The following is an 18607-nucleotide window of genomic DNA, read 5'->3' on the forward strand; positions in this document are numbered from 1 at the left end:
TTTTCTCAGGCAAAGATCTGACAGGGACAATTGACCTCCCAGCACTGGGGAAAGGCATAAATGGGGGACATAAAGTGGAGGCTTTTCTGAACACAGTTTCTAGGTGCAAACTACAAAACACTACTGTTGTTTGGGATAGCTGAGCTGCAACCGAGCTACCTACTGTTCTTTTCCTTTGGTGTTATGTACTCTTTCTGGTACTTCTGCTTAAAGAGTAGCAGATCTAGGGGTGAAGAGAAAACTTGCAAAACTACAGTCTCTGTCTTCCAGGCCAGCAAGCTAACTCATGTCTCCATTTTTTTTTTTTTTTTTTCTGTTTGGTTTTGGGTTTTTGTGATAGTTTGTGTGTCGTCGTGTCCTGTCCCTCCATCCCCCCGTTCCCCGCCCCTTGAAATCTAATGCTTGTATAAAAGGCACTTTCCAAGGCTTAACTGTGCCACTGACCTGTGCTGGACATGGTGCAAATCTGACATTGTCTTCTGTATACTGGGCAGCAGATTTCTAACTCTTTGCAATGTTGACGCCTGCTCTCACAAAGAGAAGGAAATGAAGCAGAAAGATCCCACTGCGACAATTAGTGGCTCACAGAGAAGTACTGAAACAAATAATAAGTAGCTAAAACAATTAAAGGGAGGGAAACTCTAGCTTCCTACTCTACCACAATCTGATCTTTTTTCTCAGATTCTCACCTCCTTTATCCCAATGGGGATTTTCACACACTTTCATTCCTACTGTTAGCACGAGATGGTTCTTCCTGACTAGCGAGCAGCCGTTCAGCCCTGCAGGGCAGACCCCTGTTCTACCCTGTTATCTGTTTGCCAGTCTTATCATTTTATGCTGTAATCCAGTCTGAATTTTCAAGGTAACACTAATGTCTTGTTCCCAGGCTGCTGTAACCCAATGAATTTTAATGAAACCAACTGAAATAGATGCCTATTCTTTCACTGAGGTAGCTGGCCAAAGAACTGACCCATGGGCAGGGAAGTCTTTCAGCTTTGGAAGTAAAAATACCCTGATACCTCTTGCATCTCAAACCTGAATCTTTGCAGCTTGCTGGGTGAGTGGCGCTGGTGGCAATCCCTGCCCTCACACAAGGAGACAAGATGTGACTGGATCACCATGTGCTGAACAAATGATCAAGTACATTGATTCCTGTCCTCACCCAGATCTTTCTTTGCTTCGTGAGTTGATACTTCCCTCAAATGCATTATTTTCTACTGCATCTTCTGCTAGCAAAGTAAAACTTTAAACAAGCATTTCCTTTCTGGATTACTGCAGGAAAAATTACATTTAATCTCTTAGCGAATGCTGGTTTCTTTCAAGCATTTATGTTTTGTTCTCTACTTAAAAGAATGATGCTATTTCACAATCGCCTTCATGTCCACCTCTTAGAAAAGAGCAGTCAATAGCCTGAGTATATTGGGGTGTTTTCTTAGCCAGCCACATTTGTTATGTGAGACCATGAAAGACTTCAGATAACATTGCAATGTAATGAGAAGGGGAGACTTGTAGCTCTGTAATTGTTCATAAAAAACTCAGCTGCCGAGATGCACAGATAAGGTGTGGGGAAGGACTGCTCCTCTCCCCCTCAGCAGCATGACAATAACTTGGTCTTGCACTGCTGGAAAAACACAATGCATGCTGCCCTGAACAGTTTGTCAGCAAAGGGAGGAGGAGATGGAGATAGGACTCTGCTTCAGCCCTTGGGATGGAGCAATCATTAAGACAGTCAAATAGAAAACAAGAGAGAGATTAAGGAAATTAGAGTAAAGGCAGCAAAGGAAACAGGAAGGGAAAACAGTGACAAGTGTACATTCCTTGGCTTTTCAGAAGGCCTCCTTGTGGTCTCTGCTTTAATGTACCAAGGCTCCAACTCTTCTGATGCTACTGGCACCCAGCTGAACTGGCCTTTGAGACCTCCAGGGTGGAGGCTAATGCTGTTCAGCTTCCATTAATGTAGAAGCAAGTCCTCCTCCCCCGGAGGGCTGATAAAGTTCCGTAGCTAATTTTCAGACTGGTGTAGGTTAAGTAATCTTTCCTCTATATCAGGAGTTAGGAACTGGCTCAAGCAGAGCAATCCCACCATGTTGGCTAAGTACATTAATTAATTTATTAATACCCAAGTACTTAGGTCTTTGCTTTTGAACAGAAACTCTTTTCTCTAGCCCATTGGGCCACAGTTGTGTCTCCTGGAAGCAAACAGTAGTTGTATAATTGGCAGAGTAGATTAAGTAGAACATATACTCTGTAGTAGCGGTTAGAACGAAACTACTGTAATCTGCCAGAGCTATTCTTGCCCACATGCTACCTGGCTTAGCAATTAGTCACTTATCTATGTACTTCATTAGATCACGGCCAGAGTAGTGCAGCATTTGCTTCCTCCTGGATTGTCCACCACTGCCAAACAGGCTTCAGTCCAGCTTTTGAAGCACAGGTACAGGTTTACCTGATACCAAGTCAAAGTATAACTCGGGAGGGACTGGAGGAATTCTCTCTGGATTAAATCTGCGGTTTCCAAACCCATTTACTTACTATAAGTGAGACCTCGATCTCTTGCAGGTAGCACAGCTACCCTTCTCTTAGTGTTGTAACGCAGCCTTTCTTTGCCTGTGAGAAGTCTCTAACATACACCTGTATACAGCTGTCTTGTTACAACCAAGATCTGCTGTGGTGCCCACAGGGCATCTGAAAATGCTTGGGAGTGCTATGATGTGGTAATTGCCTGGTGAACGTACAGGAAAAAGTAAGTTTTCTGCAGTAGATCTTTTGTAACAGAGCCTGTTGCCATACATGGGCTTGGGAATGGAGTAGGTTTTTTTGGTGCAACAAATAGCACAGTCAACACATCATCTTTCACTGGTTCGGCAGGGTTCAAGTGTAATCGAGCCCAACATGTTGCCAAGAAAAAACAACCTGTTTTGCTGTGCTTTAAAGCAAATGGATTCACCTGGTTGGGTCAGTTCCAGCATGAGAATCATAGTTTTGGGGTTTTTTTTTAAAGCATAAAACTAAATGTTGCAATGAACTGTTGCCAGTGACTATCTGGTTCTACAATATAGAGCTCATGCTGGACACTTTATTGCACTGTTCCATAAAAATGCCCTTTGGGATCTTAAGTCCAGTACGCTTAATATAAAGCAGGAACAGAGAGACAAATCCAATTTTTTCCTTAGATGCTGACTCAAAAGTTATCAAGTAAAGATCCTCCTCATCCGTGCTTGTCTGTGGTTTGCTTTTCACAGTGCCAGTGTATCACTGTTACTGGCTTCGTGTCAAATCTCAGACTTTTGGGCAAACGCTGGCAGGAATGATGCATTATCTTCTAGTTGTATTTCTGCTAGAAGCAGACGGCCTTTCATCCAGCCAGTGAGCAGGGAGATGGCAGTTGTCTCTCTCGTGCTTTCTCGCAGCGTCTGAGGGCAGCAGTACAGGGTGCGTTAGCGCCCTTGTGTAAGGCTGCAGGAACTGGAAAAGTTATATAGCATATAATATACTGTATTCTATACACTGCAGAGGTGCAGAATGGCTCGGTTAGTGGAGACCGTCCTCTGCCGCCCGGGGGAAGTCCCGGGGCCTGCGCAGCCCCGGCCGGTAGCACCTGTCCGGGCGCTGGCTGCAGAGCCGTTACTCTGCGCGCGTGGGTGCGGTGCGGTGCGGTGCGCTGCGCAGCGCTCCGGCCGGTGGCTGCTGGCCGGGCAGGTTTGCTTTGCTGAGGTTTGCTCACCCGTTATCGCCGCCTGCGGCGGCACCTGCGTTCCCGCCCACGCGCCGAGGAAGGCGAGAGTCAGCGCGGGGCGAGGCGCGGGGCGACGGCCGCAGGCACACACCACCACCCCCCACCCCCCCCCGCCATACGCCGCCCTCCCCCCCGCACGTCCGCGCACCGGCGCCGGTGGAAGGTGCGGTTCCCCTCCGCCTGCCCCCGACTCCCGCAGGCGGCGGTCGAGCCCGGCGGAACAGTAGGGCTAAACGCTGTAGTGCCGGCCCAATCCTCCCTCCGTCCCTCGGGCGGGCTGGGGCGGCTGCGCGCCTCGCCCGGGCGCGCCCCGGCCGGCTCCGCGGGGCGCCGCGGCCGCCAGGTGGCAGCAGGCGCGGGCAGCGCGCCGCCGTTCCCGTTGCGCGGGAGGCAGGCGGGAGCGAGGGGAGAGGCTGTCCCTCAGTCCCGAAGCTGCCGGGAACCTGCCTCGGGTCCTGCGGGGCGCCCTGCAGCCGCGCTCTGGCATTCCCGGCGGAGGGGGCGCCGCCTCCCATGCGCCGGAGGCCGTGCGGGTGTCAGCCCTCTCGCCTTCCCCGCACGGAGAAGTGCCTCGTCGTGGGGCGACGGGACGGGACGTGCGCCGCGAGGGACGCCGGCACGAAGCGGAGCGGCGCGGTGAGGGAAGGCCCGGCCGCCCCCGGGGCGACAGCGCCCTGAGGAGAGAGCCCCGCGCCAGGTGGGCGGCGAGCGGCCGGGCGGGCTCGGCGCCTTGCCGGGGGGGAGCGGGGAGAGGGCGGCCGGTCGGCGGTGCCCCGGGGCGGCTGGGGCTCGGGGGTGGTCGGAGCTGCGAGGCCGCGGTGAGGGCTGCTCTAGTCTGGGTTTGCGTTTAAAACCGTGGCCCGAGGAGCTTTCACTCTCTCCTGGCTGAGGGAGAGCTTTCTTGTCTGCTCTGCGAGATTCCTGCGCCTCGTGTTTTTGCCTGGTTTTTGGCTGTGTAAGTAGCCATTTCAAAGCTGTTTTCCTTGCACGCTCGGTTTCCAGGGGCTGCATCCAGAGGGTGTGTAAGGAGCTGCTTCATTTTGCCTCGGTGTCCCACCAGAAGCAGTAACTGCACGTAATCTGAGCTGAATCCAACAGTTTGTATGAGAGAGTAAAAGCGAATAACTTTCCTCACGAAGAATGCGTCGCAATTGTTCTCGGTTTTGGCCAGATCTTTTGGTCTATCTAAGCACAGTGTGTGAAGCATGAACTGTGTGTGTTTGGCGTTTGGTATTTCTCTTCGCGCTCTCCTGCTTCTGGCTTCGTTAGGCTTTCCCCTGTGCTTAAATTCTAGCAACACTTGAGCTGTTCTTGTTTAATTGTCAGGCTACAGGGGTATACGCCGTAGCAGAGGGCAATCTCAGAATACCTTTTCTCCTCCAGCTACAGCTTTACGGTTTTTCAACTGTCAGTGTGTTTGCCCTTGTGTGTTTAATAGCCCTTGACACAATTACCGTTAATTTGTCCAAATGTTTTTTTGTGCTAGAAGCATGAACAGTTTAGAAAATCTGGCAGCGGTGAGTTCCCCAGGTTAATATGTTGCGTGGAAAAACTACTTCCTTTTGCTTCTTTTAATTCTACTGTCTGATACCATTCAGTCCTTATAAAATGAATTATGCTTGTTCTCTACTCACTATCTTTGTGCTATTTCAGGACTGTTTTATTTTGTTATCTATCTACCTCTGCTATCCCTTATTTCAAGGTAAAGAATTCTTAGCTTTTTTAGTCACTTCTTGTATAGGAGTTCTTCCATATCTCTTGCCAGTGTTGTCACCTTTTTCTGTATTTTTTCATTCTTTTATTTTTTTTAATCAAGGGATCATCAAAACATATTCAAGATGTCAGTACAACATGGGTCATGTAGCGGCATGATGATGTCTGCTAGCATAGATGACAGGTCTAAGTTGGCGCATCAACAGTGTGAATAGCCAACAAAAGTTACAGAAATATTTGTAACTCATGTGTGATCACCTGCTGTTGAATCAGTGTGGTTTGGTTGTTTTTTTTTTTAAATCAGAAATCACTAAGTAACTAGATAGCTACTATCTAGTAGCTACACTAAGTAGCTAATACAAGAATATAATGCCATGGATGAAATATTCACCTAGTGGGCTCTTAATGTTCTAATGCTGTGCATGCTTCTCTTCTGTGGCAAGAGCAGGAACTGAAAACAGCCCAAGTTTGTACGAGTTCAGTGCTGTTTGTGGAGCTGCCGATGCACTCTTTACCAACTTGATCTATCAAGCTGTAGCTTGCCAACTCAGACTTCTTTCTGGTGTAAAATTAGTAGTAATCTACTGGTTGATGTGATTTCTGCTCATTCAGTATGATCAGGGGTTTAAAATGAAACTTGATAATTGACTTGAAATTCATTAGACAGCTGTAATTCTTGATGCTTCAGGAAAGTATCCATCACCTCTCTCCCAGGGAAGCTAGTGGGACAGTGGAGTTAAGTTGATTACGAGAGACTGCCTTTCAAGGAGAAAATTGCTGTAAAATGAGAATTTTTAGCCAAATTAGAAATAAGAGGTGAGCTGGTTTGGGTTATCATATAGAGGCCTTCAAAGTGAGTGTAGGTAGGAAACATGGATTATTTGTCATAATTGTACCCTGAATATAGTTTGTCAGGTTTTATTTAGGAGTGTGGCTAATCCCCAGTCTTGCTGATGATGATTCTAAACTGAAACAGCTCCATTGGAGTTCAAGGAGCAACTTCTGATTCCTGACTAATTCTCAGAAGCACTCAGAGGTGTTGCATGATGCACGATTTCTCTTTTCATACTTCATACAACAGGTTCATTCAGAGCTCCAGCAGATTTAATTGCAAAAAATTAATTCGGTTGCTGATAGGCAGTGATGAGTTTTATGATCACAGTATAAAACCTTTGCTTTTGCTGTAGAACAAATTGAATAACTGTGCTAGGCAAACGTGCATTAAACAAAGCCTGAAAGCAAACCAAAAATTAACAGAATCATCTTGAAGACTTAGATTGGCCTGAGTGTGTGATTCTGTGCAGACAATAACAGCAGAAAAGCTGTTTTTCCAAATAGTAGTCTCAGTTCTCTGTGATGTGACATCAGACGTGTGATATTCAGACCATTCACAGTGGTAATTGTACTGAAAATGGAGATGAAGAAGTGCTGGTCAGACACTTAGTAGTGATACTTTGGATTTTTTTAGTTTAAAACTCAGGTTTACCATCTACAGTTAAGTGCAGTCAGCATAGAGGCTTCTATGGGCTTTGAGTTCTGTTAGAGAAAATGAAGGTTTGATGGTTAAGCACTTAAAAAACCAGGAAACTCCAAAGTCAACCATGCATAAGCAATTTTAACTGTGTCCCCTGTAGTGTTGTATTATCATAACAGGCTTCATTTTTAGAAGGCTGTTATTTTTTTGCAAGTAGGAAAGAAGTAAAAGCAGAAAACTTACTGTATCAGACCAACATTTTAAATGGTTTGGACCTTGATAGTATCATTTCTACCACTGTAGATAGGCAAAGCATTGTGAAATGCTTTTGATGGTCATAGCGCTAGCAGGAGAATGTATTCTATTAAAAGTCTTGTTCCCTTAAGTAGGCACATACACAGTTCAGCTATTAGTTCTTTTGTTTGCAGAAAGCAGCTTAACTTGATAGAAATGCATGTTGGAGGATGAATCAGGTAATTGTAAAGCTAATTCAGGTATGAATATACGTGATTTAAATATGTGATCAATGGACGTAATTGCATTGTTAATCTATAATAGATTAAGTAAGAGTGGATTATTGTGTGTTTTGCATTTAAATAACTTCTCTCACATTCTGGATAGTACCTTACACTAGAAAATTCTGTTTACATACGTTAGATTTTTAGGGATAATGCATGGTCTAGTTCTCTGTTTAGAAGATTAATTAGAGCGATGGTAAGTGGATATAAATAAAGAAGACTGGTTAACAGAGCAATCTGATGGGCACTGAATTTGGCCTCATATCTTACTCTGTACAAAGGGAACATAGCTGAAACCGTGTGCTTCAGTGTTGCCTGATTATTTTTTTGTTTTGTTCTTTGTGTTAGTTGACAATAACATACACAAATTCTGTAATTTAAAACAACTCGGTTATCTCCTCCTGGAATGTTCTGTCCCACCCATTTTTCTCTTGGGGACTTGTGAGTGTCATGTCACACATCAGATTTGTGTAGCTTCTCCCTGCAGGGTTATGGCATTCCCAGAGATGGGTCAGTGTTCATAAATTTGGTTGCTGTTGAACAATCAGCACTTATCAACACCATCTACAGACATCCGTTTCATATTTTTAAAATGGTAGTACCAGGCATGAAATGTGGGGCTTCTTGGCAGGAACTCTTTCTTGCATTAGAAATATTCCAATGTTGATATGATCTCAATATGATCTGTGTGAGAGAAAGTAACCTTATCTGTTGGTTAGGTGATATATGTGTGAATTGCTGGAATGTGGGCTTCTGTTTTCAACACTACCATTGACCTGCTGTGTGCTGCTGATCAAGTCTCATTGGCATCTTGCTCCATTTCCTTTATCTCTGAACAAGGTATGATAATTACAGGATACTGGCCAACTGTTAAATATCCTGAACATAATTTGCATACAAAGTGCTTTAGGCTTTAAAAAAAAAAAAGGCACTGGAATAAAAATATCTATTTTATATGAACAAAAACAAATTATGTAGTATGTGCCTCACAGGTTTATTACTGTGTTTCTTCAAATCACAGCTTAAGGACTTGCTTGTTGGGTATTTCACATCAGTGCTGTGCTGCTACTACTTGGCATCCCACCTCAGTATTTATTTTGGTCCTGGTTTTGGAATTTCCCTTCACAGGAAGATTCCATACTCCTTATATGGAAAAAATTATTTTAAAAAATAACTTTTTTTTCATCGCTTCTGTAGATTCTTTTCTCAGTAAGTGCAAAAGCCACTATCTCTTTTCTTTAAAGCTCTGATGTAAGGGCCAATAAAGTCAAGGAAAAGGTTATCGGTAACTTCAGTGGCTTTCGGATCAAGGCATTCCCATGCTCTTGTCATTGGAAAGAATGACCACTGGTTTCAGCCGTGAAATCTTAGTGGCGTTTTAAAGCATCGTTTCAGTATTTCTTTAAAGCCTATCTGTCGATATGTTTGCATTCACATGTAAGGAACTACTTCTGTGTATCTCCTGGTTTTACAAGCAGGCAGCGCTCTTTATTTCTCCAGTGGGACTAGTGCTGTGTCTGAACTGTGGTAAAGGCTCATTCTCTGTTGGTAGAATGACTTGACACAACATGTGAATGCAACTGTTCTCAGACATTGGCTCATATTCCTCGTTTGCATTAATCATTTGATGTTAAACATGAAAATTTTTAAGTGTTGATATGACTGCAATCTTGGAGTTTAGCCCTGCCTAAAGTGTGGAACCCTCCTTTCCTCAAGCATTTTTCCATATCATCACTTCAGCACAACTGTCTGTGAAACAGAAATCAAAATGAAATTCTGTTTCACCAGGAACAGGGAATGCCCTACAACATAACAATTGTGAATTTTGATGATTTTGAGAATCAATTCAACAAGTTATAATGTATTTGTACAAGGAGCAGGGAGGGAGGCTTTATCGATACAGATATATTTAACATCTTCATCTGATTTGTGGAAAGAAATGGCTAAGCTTCAGAGATCTGGAAATAAATGTTACTGATCAGGTGGTGACATTTAGCAGTCACAGAAGCTACGTTTGTGGTGCAATGGCAGTTCGTTAGTGTGCAGTACTACCTCATGGAGGGTGTAGGAATTGGGAGGTCGGTCTGCCTTAGAATCATTAGATTGGCTTACAAATCCTGAAATGCTAAAATGAATATATCTGACTTCATGTTTTTGGAGCCCTTTGAAGCCTTTGCAGTCTTTTCTTTGACAGTACAAGAGTTAGTAACTTGTTCTTTTAATGTTCTTTTCTTTAACTTTTAATGGGAGTTATGCTTGTTGTACAGTTGGTTCCTGGAACTGAGGCCTTTGGGAGACTCTCTGAGTACCAAAGAAAAGATGTTTAAATTATAGGACTTGGTAGATCAAATTCCACCCTTTGCAGAGGATCCGCTTGATCATAACTGTGATCCTGTGTTCCCCTTTCTTTAAGACTGCTGTAAACTCACAGGTTATACATAGCTATATGTGATTAAGTGTAGAGAGAAATACAGTTCTCTAGAAAGCTACCTTTTCTAACTGGGTTTTTGTTGATTTCACTCTGCTTACTTAATTGTGCTTTTGTCCTAACCCCAAACTTCTTAAAATATTACAATAAGTAAGAGAAGAATACTCCCTTTTTGTAAAATTCAAGGGATAACAGTTGTGACAACGGAACTTTCCACTTCTGAACTTTCTTTATCTGTGTCTGAGGATTGTATTGACCTCTTCTTGTATAGGAATGAAGTTTAGCAGAAAAACCTGGTAGTCAGCGGAATCTTTCCAAGTTTGTCAGTGCAGAAGCAGGGCTGACATGATACCTGGGACCTTGCTTGCCCAAGAGGTGGGGCAAGGTCTGTCCTTTGTGGGTGCATGGCCTAGTGAGATAAAAGAACAGGAGGAGAAGGCTGCCCAAAGGATACTGTCTGTAACGATGCGTGGAAGTAGTGTGGATTCCTGCTTGTTGCCTTCTATGTGAGTCATGATACCTAAGTTGGAATGTGTTTTTTCTGCTCTTGTTTTGGGAAGAGGATAGATAAATAAGCCATTTTTGAAAGCCCTTCTTCATGAAAGCTACTTCTTGGTGAAAAACACTTGTCATGCCAGTCCTTGCTCGATCACTTGGATATATGTGAGCGTGGAATACTACTCCCCCAAGAGGAAAATGTCACTTAGATACTTCAATATCCTGTGACTAAAATCTGTAATCCTGAATCAAGCAGATTCCCCTGATAGTCAATTTGGATTAGCTGGAGAGAAGTGCATGGAAGGACAAACCTATCTCTAAATGGCAAATTCAGCAAAACTGTTGAGAATAATCTGAGATTAAATGTTGACTTGGAAAGTTTTCAGATGTCCTGAATTTTTTCCATGGTAAAGGTGATTGCTGTAGTCCTGGCTTGGTAACATCAGGCTGCTAATAGTTGGTTGTATATTATACTTGTATTTTTGTTTGGTTATTTTTATCTAAAACATGTAGTTTCTACGAAAGTAAAAAGAAATGATTTTGCTTATCAGATTGGCAAAGGGAAGCAAGAGCCTGTCCAATTCCACCCTGCATAATTACAATAAATGACATCCCATGACACAAGCTGCCCAAAAGGGTTATAAATTATATGGAATGGATGCAATTACTTAATCTGGCAGCAGTGAAAGCTCTGTCTCATTTTCCTGTAGTTCCATGGAGCTACGTGAACTGGCGAAGTGAGGGTGGAACAGTGGGCGAACCTTCTTTCAGATCTTCAGGGTCTGTATGTGGAATTTAAGCACTTAACTAGAACAGCATAAGAATAAGGATTTAAAAGAATAGAGTGTGTTAACCATTAACTGTTAGTATTGTTCAGCTTTGATGACCCAGGAAAAACTGTACATGTGTTGAAACAGGGGGGCTAGGGCAAGATGTCAGTTTGATTTTTTTGTAGTGATAAGCAGCCATTAAAAATGTAATTTCCTATATTCCTTTACTTCTTCAGACATTGCTTGTAGTTCTAATGCATATTGCACATCAAAAAGACTCTCTCTCTCTCTCTTTCTCTTTTCACAGTTCAGGGGTTTGCTCACATTGGCATTAAGGAGTTTGGAGTACTTTTGTTGCTTCTTGTAGGATTGTTTACAATTTTGCAGGATCAGGCTCAGATTTATTACTTAGGCACTGACAATGCTGCTGTAATTAATCAGTTGTCATAAAGCTGTCCCTTCTGCCTGTATTTGTTGCTGGCCAAATTCATCACGCCAGGGCTGATTGCAGACTGATAGTTTGTGAGCATGTTTAAAATTTAAATAATAATAATTAATAAGTATTTTAAACAAGAAAAATATCCCTATGCAGTTTGAATTATGAGGGCATGAAAGGAGTAAAATGTCTTTGCTGCTTTCATACTGTTAGAATTGGACAGAAACTGATCTGACTTCTTTTGAAATATGCTGCTTGTGATTAAATTGTGATTGTTTCTACTGCTTTGAAATGGACGAGGGAGAGAAACTGTTTCCAAATGTATCTTGCTGGCAATTGAAGGTTCAGAAAGGTAGGGTTTGATTGTTTCTGCTTTTTGATCTGCTGTTTTCCTAAAGCCCTAGAAGGGCTTTTCAAAATTCCTGTTTACTCAGACCATACAAATTTTATGCTTAACCAGGAAACACAGTGTCAGGTAGTGCCCAAGGAGTGATTACATTTGAGTTGCATTCCTTTCAGCAAGTCTTCGCATATCTCCAACAGTGAGTACTCAAGTCGAAGATTGCAAGTCACTGTATAAAATGGTACTTTCCTGACTTTAAGCAGTATGCACAACAGTGGTAGACTCCGATTTAAAAAAAAAAAATTAAAAAAAAAAAACTTGGTCACATTTTTTAAAAATATCACCACTGATCTTGCATGCTCTGCCTGTGGCATAGGGACTACTTAAAGCAGCAACTGAAGTCCAGTGTTGGAGAAGCTACTTATTTTTCTTTGCCAGCAGTTTGTAATTGGCTGTTCTTATTGTCTTGCAAATTCAAGAAGTGTCTCATTCACGTTTTAAGTCCCCATTTTTCAGTTTGTGGATGCACAGATATTTTGCCTGAAGCATTAAGTGATGTCAGGTGAAGGTCAGTGCACTATAATAAACTGCCCTCAAGCACAAATAAGTTCAGGCTCTACTGCCAAGAGATGACCTTTGATTTCTTTTACCTGACTCAGTAAGGGCCCTATTCAGAATTCTTCACTCTCACTTTACTTAGGCAAAATCCCAACCACTTGAATAGTTTTGCTTGAGCAAGAATGGTTGCAAAAGTTCCCTAAGCATGGTATGATGATGGCAGAGGTTTCTGCGTTGCAGATGAGTTTGATAAACTGAATTAGATTTGTCATTTATTGTGGTCAGAAAAGAGAAGTGAAAAGTGAGAATGGATTTTATTGTGACTTATATGGCTGCCAACTCTGAAACTACTACTACTAAGTACTGTTTCTAAGCTACATCTGATCAACAGAGATAGTGAGCAAAGATGTTTATGTGTTAAAACATTTGGTATACATAGGCAGAAAATAATGCTTTAATTTGAAGTCATCATTGATTTTAGATACAGCTAGAAGGCTGTATATGCTGTCAGTTGGTAGATCTGTATTATGGTAGTCACGCTTTCCTGCTCTTGGCATCCTCCTAATCCAGGTATGCTGTTGAGCTGTGAGGTGAAGGGTCCCTCAAAACTAAGTGTAATAATTTTGCCCAAACTGCTGTGTTGCAAGATGGGATTGTGAATAGGCTAGCTTATCCTGAATAACGTAGTGTATGGCTAAATGGGGAGGCTGGATACAGTCATCTTTTTACTATGCTGTGACTAACTGTACTGCTGGTTTCCACTGTTTTGTTAAAAAGGAGATTTCCATTAACCTGCCTTTCTTTGCAAGCTCATGCAGGAGTTGTAGAGAAGTATGGTATTTCTTACTGATTTTTCTCTTCAGCCCTTCTGGATTTTGCAGCTATGGGAGTGGGTACTTGTATGCATCAGCTCCAATGAATGACTTTTGCAAGTAGCAAAGTCAATTTTGTTCTTTCAAAGTCAGATTATACAGTTAAGTCTTAGACCTACTGTCAGACAAACCTCTCTTGAAAGCAGAAGTAGATTTACTTATGGGCTAAGAAAAACTCAAGACTAGAACCTGACCTGGAAAGGGTGACTGGAAGTCAAAAAGGAATACAGTCTTCCTGACTCATTAGTTTAGTTTTTTGCATAACACTATTAGCAAGGGTGACAAAGGTTGTTGGTGATTCTGTGAGGTTAGTATCTTTTATCTGCCAACCATAAACTCATTCTTCGCAGGCCACTGGACAGCATCTGCCAAACTATTTCCTAATAGGGAGATTTTAATCTGCAGTGAGTGAAATGTTTCAACTGTGCTGCTCAGTGATTGATAGCCTGAGATTCCTTGAATGTATGATTATCTTTGTGGTTTTGTGTAAAGGACTGATATCTCCTGTAGGAGTGTAACAGTTTATGCAGTTTAAATTAAATGGACTGAAATACTGTCATCTAGACCACCAGAGCATATTAGGCATAGCAGCAAGACAAGATTTGTAGGATGTCTAAAATCCCTTTCAAACTGACAGGATAAGAATAAACAGCTCCTGCTCCCCACCCTTAAAGGATCATGCAGTTTGGTTTTAAAATGCAGGAGGCTGAAGGATTCACCACATGAAGATATGATTGATACAAGTGTTAGGATATTTCTGGAAGTCTGAACCAAACCTGAACTGAATAAGGACTTCAGGAAAATTATATTCAGCGACTTTAATCTCAAGGAGTAGAATTGAGAACATAAATTGGTTTTGGATTTCAGAACATATGAATTTTACATTTCTTTTGCTGTCACTAATCATACTGAATTTTCATTTCTCATTCTTAAAAAGACACAATGATACTGTTGTTTGTCATCCTTACTAGTTAACTAATTAAAGCTGGATAACTTAGCATTTTCCTTTTAATCCCCATTAATATCTTCTTCCCATGAAGAAGAGATGCACCTCTGCAAATGTACCACTTTAAATGGTAAAGGCTTAACAGCACAATTGACATCTGATGCTACTATCTTGGTTGCCTACCCAGTTTTGTAACAGCAAACTTTTTGTAAGATTCAGTTTATATCAGGCACAGAGAATAAGGATTTTCAATGACTATGTTATTATGCTGGAGCCCTCATCTAAATTTTATTGCGGATGAAAGCTAAATAGAACTCTATGAAACAGTTCTTCATTGTGTTCTCTGAGTTATACCTTTATTTATTTGCATGCAGAACTTAATATTTGCAAAAGATTTACAAGACAACTTATTGTCATTCTTCCAGTTGGCTGTCAGAGATCCATTGGTAATCTATTGTTTCATGTTGAGTTTAAAGTCCCTGGTATTCTGTTTTGAAATTATGAAAGAAATACTTAATTTCACAGCGCTCTTGCAAGACCTCCTATTAGACCTATTATTCATCATTATGTAGGAATATAAAAGAAAACAATAAATCTTCAAATTCCACTGTTGCATTTCTGTACCAGTATATGGGGAGCTTAACATCACAGAGGATTTTAATGAGAAATAAGTTAGAATCTCATAATTCTTATAGTATTAATAACAAAGTAATTTAAACACTCTTCTATAACTAGTTCATTTCACGATGTTTCAGGAGCCTAGACTCTAAAATGCACAATGCAAGATGTCTAAGCTGTGTGGTAAACTGCATTTCTCTCCATGGTCTAGTAGTTGTTATTTGTACTGCCTCTTAAAAATAAAGCACCCAAGTCTTGCTATAAGGTATATGGAATTTCCTTCAGAACAGACCTAGGCAGTTGATTTGTTATGTTTTGTTCGGCAAAGGCATGTTTAGCATTTATCTGAACGCCATAGCATCACAGTACTATTTCTTTTGGACATTGTCACTTTTTTTTCAGTGGTCCCTAAAACATATCCCCATGTGGGTTCCTGAGAAGCTTCTCCATCCTGGCACCTGGCCACTAGCCAGTTGAAACCCTGTGTTGCTCTCATACTGTACCTACTTAGATGGTGTTTAGTGCCCAGATTCTCCCAAATATTAGAGGACACTCTATTTGAATCTTTGAGCTTTTAAGAAGATAGTACACCTTTGTCTCCCTCATGCCCCATTACAGTACAGTGGCTTAAAACCATTGCCCGGTTCTTTCATGACAACTAGATTACAGCAATACTGTTAGCTGAGCAGTGCTAGTCACTCTTATTTCAGTGGAGCTCAATTCAGGTGGGAATTACATGAAGGAAAAAAGAAATCTCTTCTTTTTGCCAAAATAAAGCAGTTGGGTTTGCTGACTGCAGGAGAGGACTGAAGGGAAGAGGACTTTCATCATGTTTAATGTTTATTACAAAAGCTCTGGTCACTTTTTTTGGACATTGGTTACTACAAAATGTACATCAATGATAGTTGCTGTTGGTTTTGCCTCCAGTTATGGCAGTGTTGAAATGTATGTTAAAACACTTGCTCATGAAAACTTGTGTAGAAAGGGTTTGATGAGTTATTTTGGGATGCGTGCCCACATTAATCTCCATTGGAGAGACTAGGAAGCCAGTGGTCTGCAGTGCAGCATGGCATTGAATCACAGTGTTATAGTCGTCGGACTACCAAGACATTCTTTCTTTGCTGCCAGAATACACGGGAGAGGGATACTCGTTTGGCTGTGGCCTGGCATATCCATTTATAAATGTATTTTCTTTGTAAGTAGATGGGCTAATAAACTGATACTGAATTGCCTTGCTTTTACCTGTACTAACAAATAGGTTTGGGGTTGTTTTTTTAAAAAAAAATTCTTTTTTTATTGTTGTTCTTTGTCAAAGTCCCATTCAAGAATGCTTAACCCAAACCAGAGAACTACAAAACAGGCATAGAAATCTCTGAAGTTCCCTGGGAATGGTTTTTTATCCCATTTATAGTTCTGTACACAGAGAATAATACTACAGAAGCCCTTGGAGTCACTGTAGCCGAAGTTTGGAATTGAGCCCCAAGGATCTTAATGGTAATTTCAATGGATGCCTGTGTTATATTTATAGATACATGTTCCAGTTAGTATCTGTTCCACTGCATAGGGTTTTACTTTAGAAAATTAAGCGTCTCTGACAATTGTAGATATGAATAGCTACCCAGAAGAGAAATATTTAGTCAATCCTGATGTGACTGTATTCCCTCTATTAACTTGGATAATCTATAGTGATCTCTTCCAAGGACTAAGAAGTCTTCCATTAGAGGTTGGCTAACAAATTTTAAAAGTGGTTTAGTTTGATTTTCAGAGTGTCCCTGTACAGATACAGCTTTATGACTTGTCTGCTCTGGAACAATGTATGAGTATTCCCAGAAAGCATTGTTATTTGGAGGTATTACTTACACAGGGAGATGTTTCCTCCACTGATACTCCAAAGCAAATATTTTGTTTCTGAATAAGCAAGCAAAGATTTCAAGTCCCCATTGCATACTCTCCTCCCTGTTGTATTCTAACACTGGTACCACAAGCACCTCAAATCTTGCAAGCAGAACAGATGGAACTTTGTGAAAGCTAATACTTTGAGATTGCACGTGTTCATCTTGACAGGGACACCAATTTTTATTTTTTTCCTGAGGACAGTGGTAGATTTAAGCATTCATCTACTATTTAATTTCTTCCTTAGAAAACCACAGCTATGAACTTCAGGATTTTTATATTGTTAGAAATATTTCTGCATTTTCAGAGCATTGCTAGCTCTTTATACTATGCTGTTGGTGTGAATCAGCCCTAATTTAGAGAATGGGCAGTTTCACATCAGGTTTTCTGTTTGTGTGGGAGCCATGCAGAGAGTTAGCTGTGGTAGGCTAATGATACACACGTCTATTTACCAGTAAATTAAATATTTCTTTTGAAGGGTGCCTTGTCACCAGGAACACTTGATCTTCACCTATGCATGCTGTAGAATGTTGCCTAATACTCAGGCCAAAAAAATGTATTCCCTGAAGCACAGCCTCCTATATTTTGTTCCTTTTTTTCTGCGTGGAGGATATTGATGCTTGGGCATGTACTTACAATGTTTATTGAACAGCATGAAAGTTAATTCTCATGGTAAGTGCTTTAAAAAATGAAAAAAGGCTTGTGTTCTGCCAGACAGACGTTCTCATTAAACAGACAGCTAAAAACCAATGTTTTCTCTCTCTTTGCAAAAGGAAGGTATCTTCTAACTGCACAATAATTATGCAATATATGTGATTTTTACTTGATGAGAGGGGTGTCTACCAGCTGTGTTACTAAGAAATAGCTGATTATATTGCTGAAATATGTTGTGTGATACTTTCCTTGTACATGTGCCTCCAATTAGCTTTGCTGAAATATTTGTTTTCTATGACCTTTTCAAATAGAATGTGTTATAACTCTCCGAGTGAGGCTGATGGGTCCTTGGTTTCCATGCAGAAGATGGTAGGTCCTCAGAACCATCATCTACCTCTTGATGTAAACTCCAGTTAAGCACTGTTGTAAACCTACATTTTGGAGAAACTCAGACTAAGATAGGTTGAAAGTTAGAAGTTTTTCTTTGATTTCAGAGAGACACCTTTTGTTCTGAAAACAGCTTTCATTAAGCAAATCATGAAGAGAGTGTAAGAAAAGCTCATTTTCTTTGACATATTCACAGGTAAATTAGGATGGCTAAAGGAGGCTCTAAGAAATTTCTGGTATTCCTAGTTGCTCTGAAATGCAGTTATATGCATTGCAATACCAATATTATTAAGACTTTTACTAAATAAATAGACTTGGAAACTGACATTTGGTACATACTTCTCTCAATTAAATATTTCTAGCCAGGGCATTGTAACTACCATTCACAGCAGACAGTTTTACCTGCATCTCCACAACACTGAGGGGGTCTTGAAGCAGTATACAAACCAAATCTTAAACACCATTCTAGCTACTTGCACTTAGAAAAGTATCTAGAACAGTAACTTGTTGAAAATAAATTAATGCTCTTACTGCTTATTTTGTAGGCAAGATTGTAGTTGTTTAATCATAGCAGAGTTCACACAAGTCTTATTTTTCTTGCTTGTCATAACAATGAAGTATTCACCTATATTTCGAATCGGTGCTTATAGAGATGTCAGCTATTTCCCCCTGACTTTTTAGGCTGTTAACCATTCCTTTTTCCATGTCTTTCAATATCAATAATCAGATTAATGTTGGTCAGGGTTATGGAAAGGTTAAGAAA

At 41.1% G+C, this 18607-nt stretch overlaps 1 protein-coding gene across 2 annotated transcripts in view; it reads left to right on the forward strand.

Annotated features, from left to right (window-relative positions):
• Window positions 1-18607, forward strand: part of THSD4 (thrombospondin type 1 domain containing 4) — a 354361-nt gene that overhangs the window by 38486 nt on the left and 297268 nt on the right. Inside the window, exon 1 of one of the 2 annotated variants that reach the window (XM_054836972.1) lies at window positions 4118-4433. The exons of the other annotated variant lie outside the window; for it this stretch is intronic. The gene's annotated coding sequence lies outside the window, so the exon portion shown is untranslated. Of the gene's footprint in view, window positions 1-4117; window positions 4434-18607 lie in introns of those variants that run through there. 2 annotated transcript variants of the gene reach the window in all.

The sequence above is a fragment of the Grus americana genome, chromosome 10 (genome assembly GCF_028858705.1).
Source record: "Grus americana isolate bGruAme1 chromosome 10, bGruAme1.mat, whole genome shotgun sequence".
Taxonomy (NCBI): domain Eukaryota; kingdom Metazoa; phylum Chordata; class Aves; order Gruiformes; family Gruidae; genus Grus; species Grus americana.